Below are 21,215 nucleotides of genomic sequence, written 5' to 3'. Positions count from 1 at the left end.
AGATACTTTGACCCCCAGTGTCCCCAAAAGGATACTCCTGCACCACCCCGTGCACCGCCCCGCCAGCTTGCTAGTGTAGCCCTGGGGGAGGAGGAGATGAGTGCCCCAGGTGGGTGGGACCCCGTAGAGTTGACCCTTGTCTCCCTAGGAGACTTTGAAATGGTTCCTAAGCCTGCACTGCCTGATAACACTAAAAAGTACAGGCAGTGGGTAACCATCAATGGCCATAGAGTGGAGGCTCTGAGGGACACAGGAGCCAATGTAGCTGCTGTCAGCTCCCGGTTGGTGTCCAAAGAGCAGGTTGTGCCCCATGCATTCTACCCAGTAGTGTCCGCAGACAACACAGAGAGCCAATGTGAGGTGGCTCAGGTTCCCTTTGAGTGGGGGGGGGGGGTCTCAGGAACTCTTCAGGTGGCTGTGAGGCCCGCCATGCCGGTGGACTGTCTGTTGGGCAATGATTTAGAGAACTCACCGTGGGCTACGGTGGAGAGGAGAGCTCACTTGCAAATGTTGGGTCTGCCTGAGTGGGGGTGTGCTACCACTTGGTCCATGGCGGCCAAAGAGGGTATTGAGACAGACCTGGAGCCTGAGAGTATGACCCAGGTCCCTGCCTTAGAGAGGAGGGGCAGGGGGCACGGGAAACCGGCCCCCTTGGTTCCCACGGCCCAGGAGGGAGCAGACCCTGAGGAGGATGCCCTGGAGCCTACCGGGGAGCAGAGCACCGACCTGAGGGACTTGCCTGAGCTGACCCAGTGGCAGCAGGCAGGGGGGCCCACCAGGGAGGAATTTTGTGACCAGCAGAGAATTTGCCCCTCTCTTGAGGGTATGCGGCAACAGGCTGCAGCCCAAGCAGCAGGTGATATGTCCGGTTCACATCTGATTTATTGGGAGAACAATCTCCTGTATAGCGAGCCTAAGGCTGCTGAGCCGGGGTCAGCCCGTGTACTGGTGGTACCCGAGTGCTTCAGAGCCTTCCTACTGGGGTTGGCTCATGACATTCCATTGGCAGGGCATCTGGGGCAGACCAAGACCTTTGAGAGGCTGGTCACCCACTTTTATTGGCCCCAGATGCGCAAGAGTTCAGATACGTATTGTAGGACCTGTGAGACTTGCCAGGCAAGTGGGAAGAGTGGGGGGAAGATCAAAGCCCCACTCCAGCCCTTTGCAGTTGTGAGTACCCCATTCGAGCGAGTGGGCATTGACATTGTGGGGCCTCTGGACCCCAAGACAGCCATGGGCAACAGGTACATCCTGGTCTTGGTGGACCATGCCACCCGGTACCCTGAAGCCATCCCACTCAGGACAGTGACGGCCCCCGTGGTGGGACGGGCACTGATGGGGATCTTCTCCCGTGTGGGGTTCCCTAGAGAGGTGGTGAGCGACAGGGGGACCAACTTCATCTCCCAGTATATGAAGTCTCCGTGGAAGGAGTGTGGGGTGACTTACAAGTTCACCACTCCTTACCACCCCCAGGGGAACGGTCTGGTTGAGAGGTTCAACCGGACCTTGAAGGGCATGATCATGGGCCTAGAAGAGCCCCTGAGGCGTAAGTGGGACGTCCTCTTGCCATGCCTGTTGTTTGCATACCGTGAGGTGCCACAGAAGTCCTTAGGGTTCAGTCCCTTTGAACTGCTCTATGGCCATCCGGTACGAGGGCCTCTGAGTCTGGTCAAGGAAGGCTGGGAGCAATCTCCCAGGAAACCTCCCCAGGACGTATTTAGCTATGTCCTGGCCTTCAGGAACCAGACTCGGCGTTTCAGAAAATTTGCTGAGGCAAATCTGGAAGCCAGCCAGGAGGAGATGAAACGTTGGCACGACCAGAATGCCACTCTGGTCGAGTTTCTACCTGGTCAGAAGGTTTGGGTACTGGCCCCAGTGGAGCCTTGTGCGCTCCAAGATAAGTGGACCGGCCCATTTGAGGTGGTGGAGAGAAAAAGTCAGGTTACCTATGTGGTGGACTTCAAATCTCCCTGGAACCTCCTGCTGGTCCTGCATGTGAATCGCCTAAAGCCCCACTTTGAGAGGTCTGAAGTAGGCATGCTTCTTGCCACGGATGCTGGTATGGAGGAGGAGAGTGAGCCTCTTCCTGACCTCCTGTGTGCAGGAGGGAAGGATGGGTCAGTGGAGGGTGTGGTCCTCTCCACCACACTGACCCCAGAGCAGCAGAGAGATTGCCACCAGCTGTTGGGGCAATTTCTGGATTTATTTTCCCTGGTACCTGGTGTCACTGATTGGTGCGTCCATCAGGTAGACACCCGGGACAGTCCTCCTGTCAAGCACAAGGCTTACAGAGTGACTGACAGCGTAAGGGCCTGCATTAAGGAGGAGGTCTCCAAAATGTTTGCCCTGGGGGTGATTGAGTCCTCTAGCAGCCCTTGGTCCAGCCCCGTGGTCTTGGTACAAAAGGCTGCAGCGCCTGGTGACACTCCAGAACTTAGGTTCTGTGTGGACTACCGAGGTCTCAATTCGGTCACGAGGACCGACGCGCACCCCATCCCCAGAGCTGATGAGCTCATAGATCGGTTAGGGGCTGCCCGGTACCTCAGTACGTTTGATCTAACGTCTGGGTACTGGCAGATCGCCTTAACTGATGGGGCCAAGGAGAGGTCAGCAATCTCCACCCCAGATGGGCACTACCAGTTCCGTGTGATGCCCTTTGGAATGAAGAATGCCCCTGCCACCTTTCAGAGGTTGGTCAACCAGGTGTTGGCTGGGCTGGAGGATTTCAGTGCCGCCTACCTGGATGACATTGCGGTCTTTAGTTCCTCATGGGAGGACCACTTACACCACCTCTGGGAAGTGTTGATGGCGCTGCACAGAGCAGGCCTCACAATCAAGGCCAGTAAGTGCCAGATTGGGCAGGGTTCTGTGGTGTACTTAGGACACCAAGTAGGGAGTGGCCAGGTGGCCCCCCTACAGCCCACGATTGAAACCATCCTGGCTTGGGAGCCCCCAAGGACCCAGACCCAGGTGAGGGCCTTTTTAGGACTCACGGGTTATTACAGGAGGTTTGTCAAGGGGTATGGCAGCATCGTTGCCCCCTTGACTGAGCTGACTTCCAAGAAGCAGCCAAAGATTGTGAACTGGACTGACACCTGTCAGAAAGCTTTTGATGCCCTCAAGACTGCTATGTGTACAGCACCCGTACTCCAGGCGCCCAACTTTGCTAAGGAATTTATTGTCCAGACAGATGCTTCAGAGCATGGGGTGGGGGCTGTTTTGTCACAGATAAATGAAGGGGGACTAGACCAACCTGTAGCCTTCATCAGTAGGAGGTTACTTCCACGGGAACAGAGGTGAAGTGCGATCGAGCGAGAGGCCTTTGCTGTGGTCTGGGCACTGAAGAAGCTGAGACCATACCTGTTTGGGACTCACTTCCGGGTTCAGACAGACCACAGGCCCCTCAGGTGGTTGATGCAGATGAGGGGTGAGAATCGTAAGTTGTTAAGGTGGTCCATTTCCCTACGGGTAAGGAATTTACGGTGGAACATCGCCCTGGTACAGAGCACGCCAATGCTGATGGTCTGTCCAGATTTTTCCGCCTTAGTGAAGAGAACTTCCCAGGGGATGGGTAGTTCTCCCCACATTTCAGCTGGAGGGGACGTGTGTTAGACCTGGCACCATTGGCGCGAGTCTCCCTTCCATTTTCTCGCTGTGTCTCCTCTGTTTTTGCTGGTTATAGATGCTCTGGGCGCCGTACCACTGCCATTCAGTGCCACAGCGCGAATGCTCCCTTTGTAAAGATGACATGTGAATTGGTACCTCCATGATTGGCTTATTTGGTTTACCTGTTAGTCCCTAGTAGCGTGGCCCGTGTGTGCCCAGGGCTGGTAAACCGAATGCTGCTGGTGGTGATGAATACAGGCCCCAGCTAGGCCCGCAGGACACAAGGGTTCGCTCTCCTGTAATGGAATCTATAAGGAAGTTGGCACGGAAACTGCAAAGTACAAAGACAGCATTTATTAACCCTTAAGGGTGGTCCTACAATCCACACAACACTCTTCAGTATTGCATAGAGTAGCACAAAGAACTTTCGTACATGGTCCCCTTTTATACACAGTAGAGGGGCTCATAAGTGGGTGGTTACAACATGAAGACGAAGAACATTACCATTTATGGTCATTCTCGATACTGAATCAATATGTGGGCGGAGCTAACGCACTCCTTGAGCCCGCGAAAACATGGTCAAGCAAGGCTAACTGATAACAGATGTGGTCAAGTCTGGGCATGCGCCAGATAGACAAAGGAGCTATTTATAGACTGTTACTAGGCAGATTGCAAGAGCAACTAACACAGAGGCTGGACTCTTCTCGTGGGGAACACGTGGAAGCATGACAATACAAGATGGAGTCCAAGCTTCGGTCAACATAACAGAGAAAACACGATCTATAACAGAGGAATTAATGTCTTTAGTAAATGCTTAATCACATCGTTGTTTCAATTTACAACAGACGACCCTTTCAGCATTTACTGAAGACATCCGGTTTGTTAGGATAATCATCATATATGTCAATTGTCATCATTTCTTCAACTTCTTTAGCTAAACGTTTTTGGTGGGCAACATCAGCAATAACTTTCTTATCAGGGATACAGAATGATACACATAATGAGCAGAGCAAGGGACCACATTGGATACAAATACAGCATGAAAACAGAACCGCTACAATAATGCAGAGACCAGTTAGAACCTTCCATCCCCAGGTGGTAATTAACGCCCAAAACCATCCAGAAAAAGACCAAGTGCCGTTTTCTGTATGGATCTCAGCTGCAATTTTATGCAGTTTATTGATGGCATTATAAACTGACGGCGTATGATCAGGAATAAACACACAACAGCTACTTCCAATAATTTTACATGCTCCTCCTCTGTCAGCTAGCATAACGTCTAATACCATGCGATTCTGCAATGTAACAATTCTAGTGATCTGCAATTCCTCCGTAAGATTCCCAAGAGCAGCAGCAGTCGGATTTGTCACAGCTTCTACCACTCTTGTTAATCTTCGGATTTTCCTACTGTTCAGGGCAGCTCCAACAAAGGAAAACAGTCCTAAGTTAAAATCAATATACTGTTGCAGACTGGTGTCAGTCTGATCTATATCATCAATCGATAAAGTACGTTTATACCTATTTACAGTCACATTATTTAATAATTTCAAATCCTTATGATAAGATGCGGGAGCTAGGAATACAGGAGGTAATAGAAATGATACATAGCATACCCCAGACCACCCAGACGGCAGACGGTAATAACCTTTATTTCCACACACAAAGTACGTATTATGGGAGGCTAAGAAGGTACTATTGTTCAACCCATCAATATTCAAAACAGTGATGCAATCACTGACACCAACAGGGATGAAACCCACACTCTGAACACACAGATCCGCTTGAGCTTGTGCTACTTGAATCACAAATTTATCTTTTCCCACAGTGTCTCTTGTGTTCGTAAAGATGTAGGGAATGGATTCATTGTCAGGTCGGTACTCTTCCCACTCCCAAATTGTCCCATTCGCTTGTGGATACCCATTCTTGTCTTGATGGCATTCTTTATTAAGTCTAAACAGCAATCGTCCCACTGTCGGTTTCCGAGTGGCAAAAAGCAAAGTATACCATGCTCTACAAGAGCCATTATGAGAGAAAGGAAGTGGTATAAATGGCGTTCCTCCTCTCTTCTGATGAGCTGGCATCATCCCACATATCCAACAGTTCGTAGCATTCGTAGCAACGTGGGTATGATGCAGCATCTGGATGAAAGTGTTATTCAAGTAAGATTGTCGATGCTTCAACTCTTGATACGGTAATGTATAAAAGTAGTGCTCCTCAGGCACCGGAGTTGTCAACACAAGAATCTTCCGAGCGGGAGTTACATCCTCCACGAACCATGTGGTTATCCCAACAATGGCTACTGTCAACATGAACCCTAATGCACAAAGGATTTTCTTTTTCTCCATATCAAAGTAAAAATAAAACCCAATATCTTCCTGAAACTACAAGTCTGTCAGAACTCTTCCCCTTGGGCAGCGGTTGATTTCTTCACCAGCGGGCCAAGACGGGTGTCGCTACACTAATGCAGGGCTGATCCCCCCCCTTGCCTCATCGGCTCTCCGTTTCACTAACCCAAGGGCCGTTCTGACAGTATGTCCCGGTACTGGAAAACTCACTTCCTTGGTCGAAGATGATATCGCCTTCCTCCAGGAGTCGCGTGGTCCGGAAAGAGCTCCTCAGTGGCGTTTGGCTCCGCAGCACGGCCTGTCTCTGCAGCCAAAATTTCTCGTTGATCGGTCAGCACGGCAGGTTCCACCAATCCGGGCGGCACCTTCCTACAGTGCAGGGAGTGGATCCAATTCTTTCTGTTGGAGACTCGCACAGCCGTCCTCGTTGCGAGGAGGACCTGCTCAGGGCCCACCCATCTCGGCTCCAAACTGTCCGTTCTGTCGAAGACTTTCACCATGACATGGTCACCGGGCCGGAGACCATGTCCTTCACCGGTAGACCGATCAGGGAGCGCCTCTCGGACCTGTTGATGGATAGAAACCAAGTTATCCGTTAACTGTGCCAGATAATCGCTCATCATTACACAAGGTACATCATACACAGCCTTAGGTCTTGGTGGACCCCAAATATTCATTGGGCGTCCAAAGACGACCTCGTATGGCGTAAGGCCAGTTCGAGAATGCGGTACTGATCTGATTGACAATAACGCCAGTGGCAGAGCGTCTGGCCAAGTCAAAGACGTCGAAGCTTGAATTTTGGCGATCTTAAGCTTCAGTGTACCATTATACTTCTCAACTAGGCCTGCAGACTGAGGGTGAAACACGGCGTGGAACTTCTGAGTGATGCCTAGACCCTTCAAGACATACTTTATAACATCCGCTACAAAGTGAGGGCCATTATCACTCCACAGAAGTCTACAAACGCCATATCGGGGGAAAAACTCCTTCAGCAGCAGCTTCGCAGTAGTCATCGCAGTATTGTCTTTCGTAGGGTACGCTTCAACCCATTTGCTGAAGGCGCAAACCACTACTAGAACATACTTCAGATTGTTACAGTGCTCCAGCTGGATGTAATCCATCTGCAGAACCTCAAAGGGTGCAGTGGGTGTCACAAATCCTCCTGCTGGAGTTCGAGTACCCTTTCCTGGGTTATACCTCAGGCAGATCATACAGGTCTGCACCACCCTCTTTGCTGTGCTAGCAATCTCTGGATGCTCCCAGACTTGGGTAAGCAATTTCACAATTGCGGAAGCTCCAACATGTGCTAGCCCATGTGCCATCTGAACCATAGGTTGTACAAAGGCCGTGGGTAATTTCCATCTATCCATCTGCTTATTTCTCCAGCAACCCTCGTCATCCAGTTCTCCCTCGCTAGCCCATTGTTCCCGCTCTTTGTCAGAAGCGGTCCTTTGCATTTCTCGCACTTCCTCCTTCGCATCATGCCATCTCTCCACCTGTGACTTCACTACATACATGGCGGTAGTACCGGGCTGCATCGCAGTCTCCCGTGCTACTCGATCCGCTAACGCATTCCCTTCTCCAACTTTATCAACCACTTTCCTATGGGCGCTACACTTAACGATGGCAATTTTCTTTGGGTATGTCAATGCAGTTAAAAGGTTATGAACTAACTCTCCATGCATTATCTGCATTCCATGTGACGTTAAAAACCCTCTCTCCTTCCAGAGTAGGCCGAAGTCATGCGCTACTCCGAAGGCATAGCGGCTATCTGTATAAACATTCACACATAGTCCTGTACTGAGCTCACATGCTCGTGTTAATGCTATCAGTTCCGCTGCTTGGGCTGATTTCTGTGGTATGCGTGCTGTCTCCACTATCGTTTGTAATGTGGTAATTGCATATGCTGCTGAAGCCGTACCATCTGGTAGCTTCAGACAGGATCCATCCACCCACAGTTCTCCATCTACATCTGGAAAGGGCGTATCCTGGAGGTCAATACGACCCTTTGTTTGTTCCTCAGTCACAAGAATACAATCATGCGCTTTCCGCGCCTCCGGCTGGGTTTCGGGGTATGGCAACAATGTTGCCGGGTTCAACGTTACACACCTTTTCAACGTAATATGAGGAGCCAAAAGCGTCAACTCATATCCCGTTAAACGGGCACTGGTCAAATGCTGCGTCTTTGTTTGATTAAGCAAGGCATCAACAGCATGGGGAACTAATACCAACAGCTTATGAGATAACACAATTCCCTCGCTTTGGCGTATTGACACAGCTGTCGCCGCAACCGAGCGAAAACACCCTGGTAATGCTCGGGCGACAGGATCAAGTACAGCCGAAAAATATGCACAAGGGCGCTGCTTATCACCGTGCATCTGCACTAAAACTGACAATGCACATCCATCTTTCTCATGCACATACAACGAAAAGGGTTTTGCATAATCAGGGGTACCTAACACTGGTGCTGAACAAAGGGCCTGTCGTAGTTGCTGAAAAGCAGTATCGCACTCATCTGACCAAGGGATTGGGATAGGCGTGTCCTTTGTCAAGAGGGCTAACAATGGCTTAGCTATGTGCGAAAACCCCAATATCCACTGTCTACAAAAAGAAACAAGGCCCAAAAATGCACGACCATCCTTCTGTGTGGACGGTCTCGGTGTATCCAAAATTACTTGGATACGATCCGGTGTGAGTGCACGTCCCTCCTTAGACAAAAGGTGACCCAGATAAGTCACCTTTGGTCTACAGAATTGCAATTTCTTCCTAGATACCTTATGATTGCGGGACGCTAGAAAGGAAAGTAAGGATAACGTACTTTTTTCACATAACTCCAGGGTGTCAGCCGCCAGTAAGATATCATCGACATATTGAATGAGGGCGACACCCTCGAGCAGGACAAAGGAATCCAATTGTCGTTTCAAAGCCTGACTATAAATGCTAGGGCTTTCTGTATAGCCCTGGGGAATCCTACAGAAACGATAAGATCTATTATTCAATGTAAACCCAAAAAGATATCGGCTATCAGGGTGAATGGGAATGGAAAAGAAGGCATTTTTCAAATCAATCACTGAGAACATGGTCGCCGTAGGCGGGACCAAGGTAAGCAACGTCGTGATATCGGAAACCACTGGGTATTGAGGTATCACGATCTTGTTCACTTCTCTCAAATCAATTATAAACCGATAAACTCTGGCATCCGTATCCTTTTTCAGTATGGGAAGAATCGGACTGTTACAAATGTTGTAGGGGACTTCCTCAACTACCCCAACCGTTATCAAATCCTGCACTATCTGTATGAGAGCCTCCTCGCCCTCCTGGGAAATACGGTACTGTGGGAGGCGTGGTAACACCGCCCCCTCCTGGACGCTAATGTGGACCGGCGGAATCACCATTTGTCCCACATCAGTATCCGAAGTTGCCCACAAAGCATGAGGGAGGGTAGCTAACAGCGCATCCTCCGACATCGTACACATCCGTTCAGATCGAGGGTAATTGTCATTCAATATTACTCGCACACCAGCAGGGGAACAGCGGATAGTAGCCCTAAAGTGTTTTAACATATCAAGACCCATAATATTGTCTGGTGTGTACGGGGCAAGCAGAAACGGACAGGGTGCAGAAAAAGAATCAACCTTAAACATGAGGGGCTGTGAAAGAGGGCTTCGGGAGAGTGTACCGTCAAACCCTACCGATGTGACCATTAAGCCGGATGGGGGAGCCCCCGGAACCAATTGCTTAGATAGCGCACTACGTGTCGCTCCAGTATCCACTAGAAACTGATCAGTAGAGCCCAAAACCTCAGCCGATACATAAGGGCCCTTCTGATCGACCGGCACCTCAACTGATTCTAACCCCCATCCAACGCAATCCTATGCATGCTGAGAATCATGGTACCCCGACCGGTCAATTCCTGATGCTTGGTACTGATGCTGGCGATCGAAAACATTTGATCTATCTCGGTGCTGCCCAGCAGACTCAAGACGAGCCTGTTCGTTAGAATTCCCTCGAAAGTTCGAGAAACCCCCTCTACCTCGCGGGCCACCGTGGGTATGTCCCTGGCGCGATGCATGCAACACCGGGCAGTCCCTAGCCCAATGACCCGATTGCTTACAATACGCACATTGATTCCTATTCAAATCAGACCGGCCCGAGGGAGGACCATAAGATCCTCCCCTACCTCTACTACTACCCCGTCGAGGCGGGCCATAGACTTGCGCCAACATCACCTTTGTTTTCAAATCTTTCGATTTCTTTTCCTCCTGGCCCTTTGCTTCTTGCTCCCGACGCTCATAATACTGGGCGATAGTCAGGAGGGCCGTCGGTGTAGCGGAGGACCAAGAACTTTCACTCGCTTTTAGACGGGCCGCAACTGCCGGCAGCAGATTAGCTACATATTTATCCGCAAAAAGGTGGCGTCCCGTATCGTCGGTAAGCGACTGGCCACTAAAATCATGAAACGTCTCCTCAAAGCGCGTAAAGAAGTCCGCAACTGACTCATCAACTTTCTGTTTACATGCAGCTAACATATTCCAGTCAATCTTTTTAGGGGGGATAATTGTCTTCAACTTAGTCACAATAGCAGCAGGGAGATCTAAAATATTCTGGGGCGGTTTCTGCGCAGGCTTCCTCTCCCTATCCTCATCCTCCAGTTCAGACCATCGAGCCTTAAAAGTGGTAACATCATCTACCTTCCGCACAGATCGCCACATGTCTGGTGGTAGAATAAGCCCAAAGAACAAATCTATGTCTGCTAAAGTCATGACGCAAGAATTCAAGGCCCCCTCGACTTCTTCATAGAAGGCCGCTGGATTCTTACGGGGGTCGGGCAGCGCATTCTTCAATGCCATAACATCAGCCCTATGCCACGGAGTGTAAACCCAATTATACACGAAATATCCCTTAGCATCGGCGGAGGTAATGTCCGAGCTAGTCCCCGCTCCTTTAGGAGGAACATACAAAGGCGCTGCCTCTCGCATTGGTTTAACATGCACTATGTCATCCTTATCTGACTGGGAGGTGGATGAGTGGCCCTCTGTTGTGCACGAATCCGACTGCTTCTCCTTCCCTGCTCGCTGGCGCGCTTTCTCTTTATAGACCAGCACCTCGTCCCGCAAGGCGAACAGCCGCCGAACCGTATCTGGAGCCTTAGAAAAAGAGAAAACACCATTACGCAATGCTTTAGCATCCGATGATATTTCGTCGGGCTCAAAAACACCAGAACGTTTCCGGAAAGCATCAATCACTTCATCCGCGAAATGACCCAGAAAATACAATTTATCTCTCTCCTGCCACGGCCCCCAAATATGGAATAAGTCCTCCATGGATATCTTGCCGTTAAGTGCACGGAAGGAAATTTGCCGAAGCTCAGCCATTTGGTCGGCTGATAACATGGACCGCGTATCTACCTTACCCGGACCCGGGCCAGAATCTTGCGGCCTCGGAGCAGATGCGCCGACATAAGGGGGCGGAGGGCGATCTAGTAAAGAAAAATCATCATCAAGATTATTAAGGACAGGATAAAGTGGCTGCCGAACGACGTATTGACCCGAAACTTGTAGCCTACGCTCCTTCTCTTGCCTGTCCGTCTGCTCTCTATCCTCCCGTCGCTTCGCTTCCTGTGCTCGCACATGATCATTCTTCCGTTGCTCTTTATCAAACAGCGCTTTCTCACGTTTCTCTCGCTCACGCACCTCCTTCACCCACAACCGCACACACTCAAACATATCCTGACGAGCACGCCGCTTACACATACACTGTTCCACATACTCAATCTTACGTATATCAAACGATCCATACAAAGGCCATCGCAACTCAGGATCTTTTTTTGTATATTTCCTCCATACTGTGCTGTACATTATGGAAGAAAGACCATGCTTCACATACATATCCCTATTAGGAGTCCCCTCTGGGGGAACTGGAGCAGATTCCTCGAGGTTCAACCGGTTTCCGAAACAGCAGCACCACTTACGGAGTGCGCTGAAAGCAGGCATGCTCAGAAATAATGCAAAATATGCAATATTATAGAAAAAATGGCACTTAATCGTTGCGCCGTTCAAAGTTACACAGCTCTGGAGAAATCTCTCCACATTACCTGCCTATATGTGTTGCAACGCATATATATTCACAAAGACAAATTCCAAATATGACTAGTCATCACAAATCAAACTCAAATAGCCAGATCAGGCTTCAAAAACTCGGAGCAAGTACCGTACACCGGTTCTTACCAATCAAGAGTCCAGATTCCAACTGCCAAGCTCCACAATCGCCCAAACGGCTTTCACGGCAAGACCGACAGAAGAGGTCTCAGTCGAGGACCGGCGCCACCCAGACGGTCAGCTCGGAAGGGAAGGAAGAAAAACCTTGGGATGCCAGGGCTAAGACGCCGCTGGCAGTGATCACGTCCCCGGCCCAATTCCTCACCTTCGTCGTGACCAGTCCTTCGAGCATCCGAGTCGCCGATGAGCCCCACGTGACGGGCGCCAATTGATGAATACAGGCCCCAGCTAGGCCCGCAGGACACAAGGGTTCGCTCTCCTGTAATGGAATCTATAAGGAAGTTGGCACGGAAACTGCAAAGTACAAAGACAGCATTTATTAACCCTTAAGGGTGGTCCTACAATCCACACAACACTCTTCAGTATTGCATAGAGTAGCACAAAGAACTTTCGTACATGGTCCCCTTTTATACACAGTAGAGGGGCTCATAAGTGGGTGGATACAACATGAGACCGAAGAACATTACCATTTATGGTCATTCTCGATACTGAATCAATATGTGGGCGGAGCTAACGCACTCCTTGAGCCCGCGAAAACATGGTCAAGCAAGGCTAACTGATAACAGATGTGGTCAAGTCTGGGCATGCGCCAGATAGACAAAGGAGCTATTTATAGACTGTTACTAGGCAGATTACAAGAGCAACTAACACAGAGGTTGGACTCTTCTCGTGGGGAACACGTGGAAGCATGACAATACAAGATGGAGTCCAAGCTTCGGTCAACATAACAGAGAAAACACGATCTATAACAGAGGAATTAATGTCTTTAGTAAATGCTTAATCACATCGTTGTTTCAATTTACAACAGAGGGCCTGCAGCACTGGTTTGTGCCACCCACAGAAGCGGCTTGTAAAGTGTGTCTCAGACCTGCCACTGCAGTGTCTGCGTGCAGTCCAGAACTGCCATCTTGGCTGAGAAGTGCACCCACTTCCCAGCCCCTAAACCTTCCCTTGGCATCCTGTAAGTCCCCTTTATGATAGGGCGCATGGTATGTGTAAGGTAGGACATGCCCTGATGTGTGTAGCATGTCCTAGTAGTGAATTACACCCAATTTCGTTTTTCACTACTGTAAGGCTACCTGTTCTCCATAGGCCAGAATGGGAGGTCTGGGCTATTACATTCTATAGTCCTAACTGACCCACAGAACATGGTAGAAAAACGAATTTAGTATGCCTGAGCTCAGAATATTAAAATACATCTTTTAGTGAAGGTTATTTTTATATCCTGTGTTTGAAACTACCACTTTTAGAGTATAGGTACTTTCTTGCCTAAGCCTTCCAGTTTGCTCTGCTATTATGTGTATTGGCTGTCTGGTTTTGGAGGGACAGGGCAGGCTGAGTCAGACCTGGGTTGAATAGAGCGTCCTACCTTGGTGTGAGGGGATGGGTAGCTCCTGCACTTGAATAGGGCTGTGCCTGGCAAGGTGAATGCTGGCTCCACCTCCCACTGTGCGTCTGAGGCAGACCCCCTCTTTCTGAAAGGAAGGATGCAGCCTGATCAACAAAGTGCTCCAGGGCTGGGCAGAACTGGTTCTGGCTGGGTTCAGAGACTTGGGACCCCTAAGAACAAAGATTTTGAGGGTATAAATATTTGTGCCCAAACCCCTACAATTTGTACTGCTCCTGGATAACAAGAAGAACCTCTGTCCGTGTGACTACAAGAGTCTGCAGGAGAAGGACTGTCCTTGTGCTTGTGTGCTGTTTCTGGGACTGGCCTGCAGCTGTTACCACTGGACTTCAAGAAGAGGAAAATAACTTTTTTTGCTACAGCAATTACCCAAGGGCTAGAAGAGAGCTAGCCTCCTGCTGGAGTCTCAGGCCCATCAGACTCCACCATCAGCCTCCTGTTTCCTCCCAGCGAGGATTACTATCTGCAGGTGAGGCTACTGTGTGTTCCAGGGCCTCTAGTTCTACTGCTGAGAAGAGAGCGCTGGAAATCGTCGCTAACCTCCGTTAGCGAGCCGCTGCAGCCGGTGAGCGTGAGAAAAATCGTCGCTCAGCTGTCGCCGAGCGCTCGCTAACCCGAAGAAGATCGCATCATTTGTCGGCGGGTCAGAAAACGCCTGCTATCCGAAGATCGTCGCATCGCTTGTTGGCGGGCCCCAAAATGCTCGCTAACACCCCACATCATCGCCACAGGATCATCGCAGCGCGGACGCAGTGCGTTCGCCATTTTCACCGCATCGCATCCAGATCGTCGCTCCCTCGCGGAGCGCCATTTGCCTTTCATCGCAGCGAAGTCGCACACGCACCAGGCTCGGTGCATCTTCCTCCCTCGCGGAAAGGATTTCATCACCGGCCTAGCATGGAGAAGTTTGTCGCTTTGTCCTGCCCGCAACCCAGCGCATCATCCTCCCTCGCGGTAAGGATTCAGCGCATCGCTGGTTAGCGTGAGGAAATTTATCGCTACAACTCCCTAGCGACATTTTTGTTGCTTTGCTCCAGGAACCAGATACTTTGTGAGAAAAAGGGTCGCAGAGACCACTGCATTGAACTGAACCTCATTTTGTGCACCCTGAACTATTTTTTCCTTGCAGCATTTCTAAAGTAATTATATTTTTATAGTATTGTGGGTTTCTACTGTTATTGGTCTTGTGATTAAGTCTCTATAAAAATACCTATTTTTCATAACTACTTGAGTGGTGTCCATTTGTAATGTTCCTCATTATATTACTGTGTATGGTCATAAATGCTTCACACACTGCCTCTGAGATAAGCCTAGCTGCTCGTGCTACGTTACCACAGGGTTGAGCAGGGGTTGTCAAAGGGTGTAGGCTGCTTACTCTGACTTAGGAAGAAGGGTCCCTACTTGGACAGTGGCCAGCCATTGCCAACCAGAGACCCCCATTTCTAACACGCACCTACTGCAGGAGCCTGGAAATTGGTGCTTGTGCTCTGCATTGTATAAATTAGTAAAAGATGCACGTTTGAACTGGTACCGGATAGCGTTGATAAAGCCTGCAAATACTCCACTCAGAGCAACCCGCTAGCCAATGGCTTCCATTGAAACGGCGGTGGCAACAGACCTCAAAGCACTGGAGGCGGAACAATGGAGTACAGCTCTGATCTAACAGCTGCCCCTTGCATCAGATATCAACCATACCCTCTTGGCTGAAAGCTGCTCAGTGCTTCTGATGCATCGGCACTCCCAGCCAGCTCACCCTGATAAAATCAGCTCATGAGCGGGACTTAACCGTGCGATGAGAGCACAAGACCCACTGGTACGACGTCAACTCTAGAACCAGGCTCCACCACAAGAGCCCTTCACAAGCCATGTGGCCTAAAACAATCACCCTGTGGGGCGGTTGCAAATGGACTGCGAACAACTCCTAGGCATTCTCTACCAATGTAAAAAGTGGAGTTCTGGTTGGCTAAGGTCTGCACCTGAGCCTGGCCGAACCCTCCACTAGTCAGGAGAAGATAGTACACCTTACAGCTAACTCCTACTCACCCCCTAGGTAGCTAGTCAGAGCCTCAGGGCTTATCCAAGAGGCAGTGTAAATATACTATTCAAACCGCACACCCATACTAGCAAACTAGGCACCCCACAGCGGAGACTGCCTACACCTCTCACCTAGTTACCGTACTGTCACAGAACGCCACCACCAAGCCTGCTGGCACCAGTCCTCAACCTGTCTTGAGCCATGTTGCCGCGATGTGCCTCTTGCAGACATGTAAGGGACAAGAAAATCAAGCAAACAACGATTGTTCCTGCAATTTGTATAACATAATGCCCCGATAACGTGAAGTCAGCTACCGCTCAAAAGAAAACAATGACTGGCAAGCCTCGCTCATCACCCCTGTTGCGCGTTCAACACTGCGACGTGGTGACCCCGGGACCTGGTTGACGGCGTGATCGTCCCTGCACGCTCCAATAATCGCTCTGCATCGCCTGCCCAGTTCCAACACCGCCCCTCGCATTCCAGCGCTGACGTGCCCCCTTCTTACATTTTATTTACTTGCCTGGCTTCCCTTTCATCAATCCTACTGATGTCATCAAAACTAGCAACACCTCACGATTCATGGATGTAATTTGATATGACGCTAGTGTGAGAAGTTGGCCTGATATATGATGTCACTAATTCTAGTGTACACCTTGTATCAGTCCAAACAACCCTTATGGTGATTGGTTGTAAAGTCAACCTTATAGACCAGCTATCTTAGTGGTAGCATGGACAAGAGCAGTCTTAGGCTAAACTCTGAATGGCATGTGAGGCCAGCTGTTATACCATTTGTAAGCCCTTGAATATCAAATGAAAGGACACCACAACAGATATATAAAAATAGAATGTATTTATTCTAGTCAAACCCTCAGCACTCTTTATGAGATTCGAGGTAAGTACAACACAGTCTTAATTAAGCATACATTAAGTCACACAGGTAAGTAATACAGTTAGGCCCTAGGTGCCACGCAAACCATATACTAAGTAAGTGGTATAAGGACCACTGTCACGAACACAGGATAGGCCTAGGCCTAGGGAATCGTTGGGGCTACACTATACTACCAAAGGTTAGGAAGTGGGAGGCCCACGGGATTCAGGTGCAGAGTGGAAACACTCACGCGTAATGCGTAAAAGTCGATAGAAATAGTAGTTGTTAGAAATTAACAGTTTTAGGACACTTCCGGAGTAGCTAGGAAGTCGAGACTCGGAAACTAGACACTAGGATAGTCACTACCCTGATGAGCACCGGAGTACCCAAGTTACCTAGCCCACGGGCTGCGGGTGCATAGGTGTGAACTTGCGTCGGGTTTCGTCGTTGACTCCTATGGATGCCTGAAGGAAAGTTGCTGACGGCGGTCAGTGAAGAGTGTCCGGTGGATCCCAAGGATGGGATCAAGAAGGAAGGATACCTGCAAGCAGAAGGGACAGAGTCTAGGTCACCAGCCAGGAGCCGGGAAGGAACCAGGAAGGAACCAGGCGATGTCGTGCAGATGCAGGTGAAGAGGTGAAGCTTGTCGCAGCAGCCACGGGTACCAGGAGGCGTCAAGGACGACCAGGTCCAGGAGGTGAGCTGTCCCACGAAGGCTCATACTGACGGCGGCGTCGAAGTCGAGTCAGGACCCAACAAGCCTTGGCAAGCGGAACCCACGCAGGATGGAGGACTTGCTCCTGGTGCAGACCAGGAAGGTCTGGGGTGCTTCTCTTTCACAGAGGAGCGGTTGCCAGTCTGGAGAAGCCGGACCAGCAAGATGAAAACAAAGGTTCGTCGTCGCAGAGGTCACTAGCCAACGGGCCAGCAACCGGACAACACATCGAGCAACTCAGGTGCAGAAGGGCCCCACGCAGAACACGTGAAGTGTGGGGAGCTGGTCTTCTTTGCAGATGGTGCTCGGGATGGGGGCTTCTCAATTCCCCAAGCACAGCCTCGAGGGAGCCTCGGAAGTCGCGCTAGTCAGGTACTAGCCACTTTTCCCAAGTCGCCGGTCCCACATCCCTCGTCGCCTCCACGGGTCTCAGCTTCACTGTAGATGTGGATCTGGGTCAGAGGTGTCTGGAAGTCTTGGCGCTGGTCGGTCTCAGCAGTCGTCCCTCGTAGGATCAGTCGCAAAGCAAGCAGCAGTCGCTGGATGGTGCCTGGTTGCCCAGGGTGGTCACTCCTTGGCCACAAGGGAGATTTCTTCAGTCTTCTTCCTGAGGTCGAATTTCGAAGGTCCAGAGTTTCTGTACAAGTTGCATATTCAGGTTAAACTAATTTAGCAGGGCTCAGCTACCTACTGATATACTGGGCTAGTGGGCTGGGCTACCTGCAAGGTCCCTCCTATGGGTGGGACCAGGAAGGGGAGTGGCTACACCCCCTTTCCTTTGTCCAGTTTCGTGCCAGAGCTGGGGCTGGAGTGCCCCAGCGCCGGTTTGAACTGGACTATGCATGGGACACCTTGTGTGCCCCAGGCAATGTCTAGTTTCATTCATCCCTCCCTGCCCCAATACACTAACTCCGGTCTGTGGTGGTGCTAGCACCTCCCCAAGCAGGAAACCTATTGTCCAGGCCTCCCTGGCTCTGAGGGCTCCCAGCTGCAGGAGGTCAGACTCGTGTCTGTGGCAGCAGCATCCATTTTGTGATGCTGAGGCTTTGGTCAGAGTTAAACAGCAAAGTAGGATTTTAACATGTCTCTCCCTCTAGAAGGGGGGAATAATATCCTCATCACCAGAAATGGTATGGGGGTATTATTCCAAAGTGTTAGACACCTTACACAACATGTTTTGATAAAGCCAAACCATAGTTACCATAACCGTTTAAGATTATAAGGTACTTTAAGAGTATATGGTAGGCTATATCATAGAACAGCTATAAGGACATGGTTCCGAAAGCTGCAGACAGGCTCAGCTCATGCTAGAGCACCATCTCACATGTTACCAAGCACTCTGCCTCCAGGATTGTTAAGGCCTGCCATAGGAGTGGCTGATAGGTACACATGTGTCTATATATAAGGTAGGTATAGGAATACTACACCGAAGCAAAGGGTGATTACACGACCTTGCCCCAGCTGAGTGATCAGCCAGTTGTGTCTGATTGGAAGGCCAGACCAGGGGTGGCATAATACATGCTGCAGCCCCTGGGAGGCCTAGGGTACACCTATACCCTGGGTACCTAGGGTACACTGTACAGGGTCCAATAAGGTGATCCTTACCAATTGGGTATGTACCTAGGGTACATGGAATCCATTTTAAAGAGAGAGCAGACAGCCTGAGACCCTGAATGGAAGGATCTCAGGCCAACTAAGTCGAAAAACCAGCTAGACACTAGGCAAAAAAATTGGGGGTAACCATAGTCAGATATCCACCTTCCTACAGCTAGCATGCAGGTGACCAAATAACACCCGCAAAAATCCCTTTGCACGCTCATCCCTGCTCTATAATTCTACTCTTGATTGGAAAATACTTATACAGTCACGGAAATTGGACGGTATGTCACACACGCAGCCAAGCTCTTATGAAGGGAAGGGGACATCAGAAACAACCTTTCCTTATAAAACTAATATATCCCGCCTATCAACTGCACACCACATACTAATTGTGCTTTAATAAAAGAGCTGTAACGCAGAGACATGTGTAGCAACAGTACCCAAGGTAGAAATATACCCGGAAATAAGAAAACGTTGATTCAATTAAGCTCAAGACCATATCCAGGGGTTCAGTTCCCGAACCTGGCCTCCCTCACCATGTCGGAAAGATTCTCAGACATTCCCAACAGACCGCTGCTGAGTGGACAAATATTCATCTGTCTGACCAGTAGGCGAAGATTAGGCCCTATGGGATAACCGCATGCACGCGGCCGGGACCCAAATCACCAGACTCTCTGCATGATGTGACTGACGTTTCTCAACATACCCATAGAGGATCTGGTTCGAAAATGGATGGCACCAGACTGGGGTCAAAACACATTGAACAATACTGCCAAAGGTTTAGATTGCTATGTGTGACGTTTTCGCGAACAGTGTAAAGAGTGATAGTTACCCAACTATGAGTGACACTTATCGCGAGCATGATCAAGCCAAGGAGACATAAATATAAGAAATTGCACCAGTTCGAGCAACAAAACCCCAAAAGATCGTACCCCTGATGCAAAGCACCAGAAACGGAAGGGCCCTTATTGATGCCGTGTTGCAGTTTGGAAAAGACAGACGCGCCGAGCGGATCCACCCGCACACAGATGAGCTGTAAAATCACAGCGTTCCTATTAAACTATCAACCGCAACGCCATACACCTTTGCTTGGGTTGCCACAGAGCGCCGCGTCCTAATCCCCATAAATGAACCTCCCGTGCGAGGCGAGCACCTTTACTGTGAACGAGCACATCCGTTGAAGGATAAAAGAAAACATGGAACATAACTACTGGAATATAGGGCACAAATTAGGTGCTATCAATAAAATCTGCGCCCCGGACATCATAACCCTTTGCTTATGTTCGACCCTTCCCCCAAGCGCCACAATATTACACCTAAAAGACATCATGTGAGAGGTGGCCTAACCTACGGAGCACCAAGACGCCCGTGACCACTCCCGCCTGGCCACCTACCCCGCAGTACGGTGGAGGTTCCACAAGGCGGGGTGGCCTCACCTGCTGCCCATCGTGACCACTCCTAGGGCTCCCTAGGGATGTGCACGTGAGCCACGCAATATCATAGTTCATCTTGGTCCATAGAGAGGCCAATACCAACAGCGCAATGAAAGGGGTATATTGGGGATGTTTAGGATCCACAAAACACAGAAATCCTAGGGTCTAAAGACTACCTCTAAGTATTATTCGAACCTATGTGGTAGGGAACCTAACTGGTGAAAAGATAATGGATATAATATGTATAAGGGCAGATCCCTTTCAGGACGAAATCCCCCACTCACCAATGGTGACATGCTTCATCATAGGGACGCTCCTCCCAAGGGAAAAACCTAGTTCCCTTGAGGGCTACAACCCCCTCGCTGAGAGGGAGGAGCTCAGGGATGTTTTATCTCTAGTATTTAGGACTGACTAAGTCCAAGTATGATGAGCAAGAAGGTGTGAGCAAGGGTGCGGCGCAAAAAAAAAAAAAAATTAGTGAATGTGTGAAAAACGGTGATGAGTTAAAACTGGCTAGGAGGCACCAAAGCCAACTTTAATCAAAAGGTGCCTACTGTCAGAATTTAAAAGGCAGTACACCTGCAGTATGGATTTAAAACTGCTATGGTGTGGGTTTTAGATGGTCAACATGTTTCAGCCCACGAAGACCAAAGGTGAATCGGGCTTTCGTCAGGACCTGTTAGGAAAACGCTACTGCACATAAATGAAGTGAATAAACTATACAAAAAAGGATATCAGGCCAATGCAATGTCAGCGGCCTATATATGAACCTGCATGCACCCGCAAAAGCTGGGTACAGGATCTCACCTCTCGCCTGGCAACCGCTCAGGAAGGCAGCACCGCTCTATCCGTCGGTACCGCTATACCGGGAGAGCCTGCTGCCGGAGGTGTTTAGAATCCAGCAGAGTGATTAGACAATTACCAGTGT

Source organism: Triturus cristatus, chromosome 7 (assembly GCF_964204655.1).
Source record: "Triturus cristatus chromosome 7, aTriCri1.1, whole genome shotgun sequence".
Classification (NCBI taxonomy): Eukaryota; Metazoa; Chordata; class Amphibia; order Caudata; family Salamandridae; genus Triturus; species Triturus cristatus.
Note: the sequence above shows the minus strand (reverse complement) of the source record.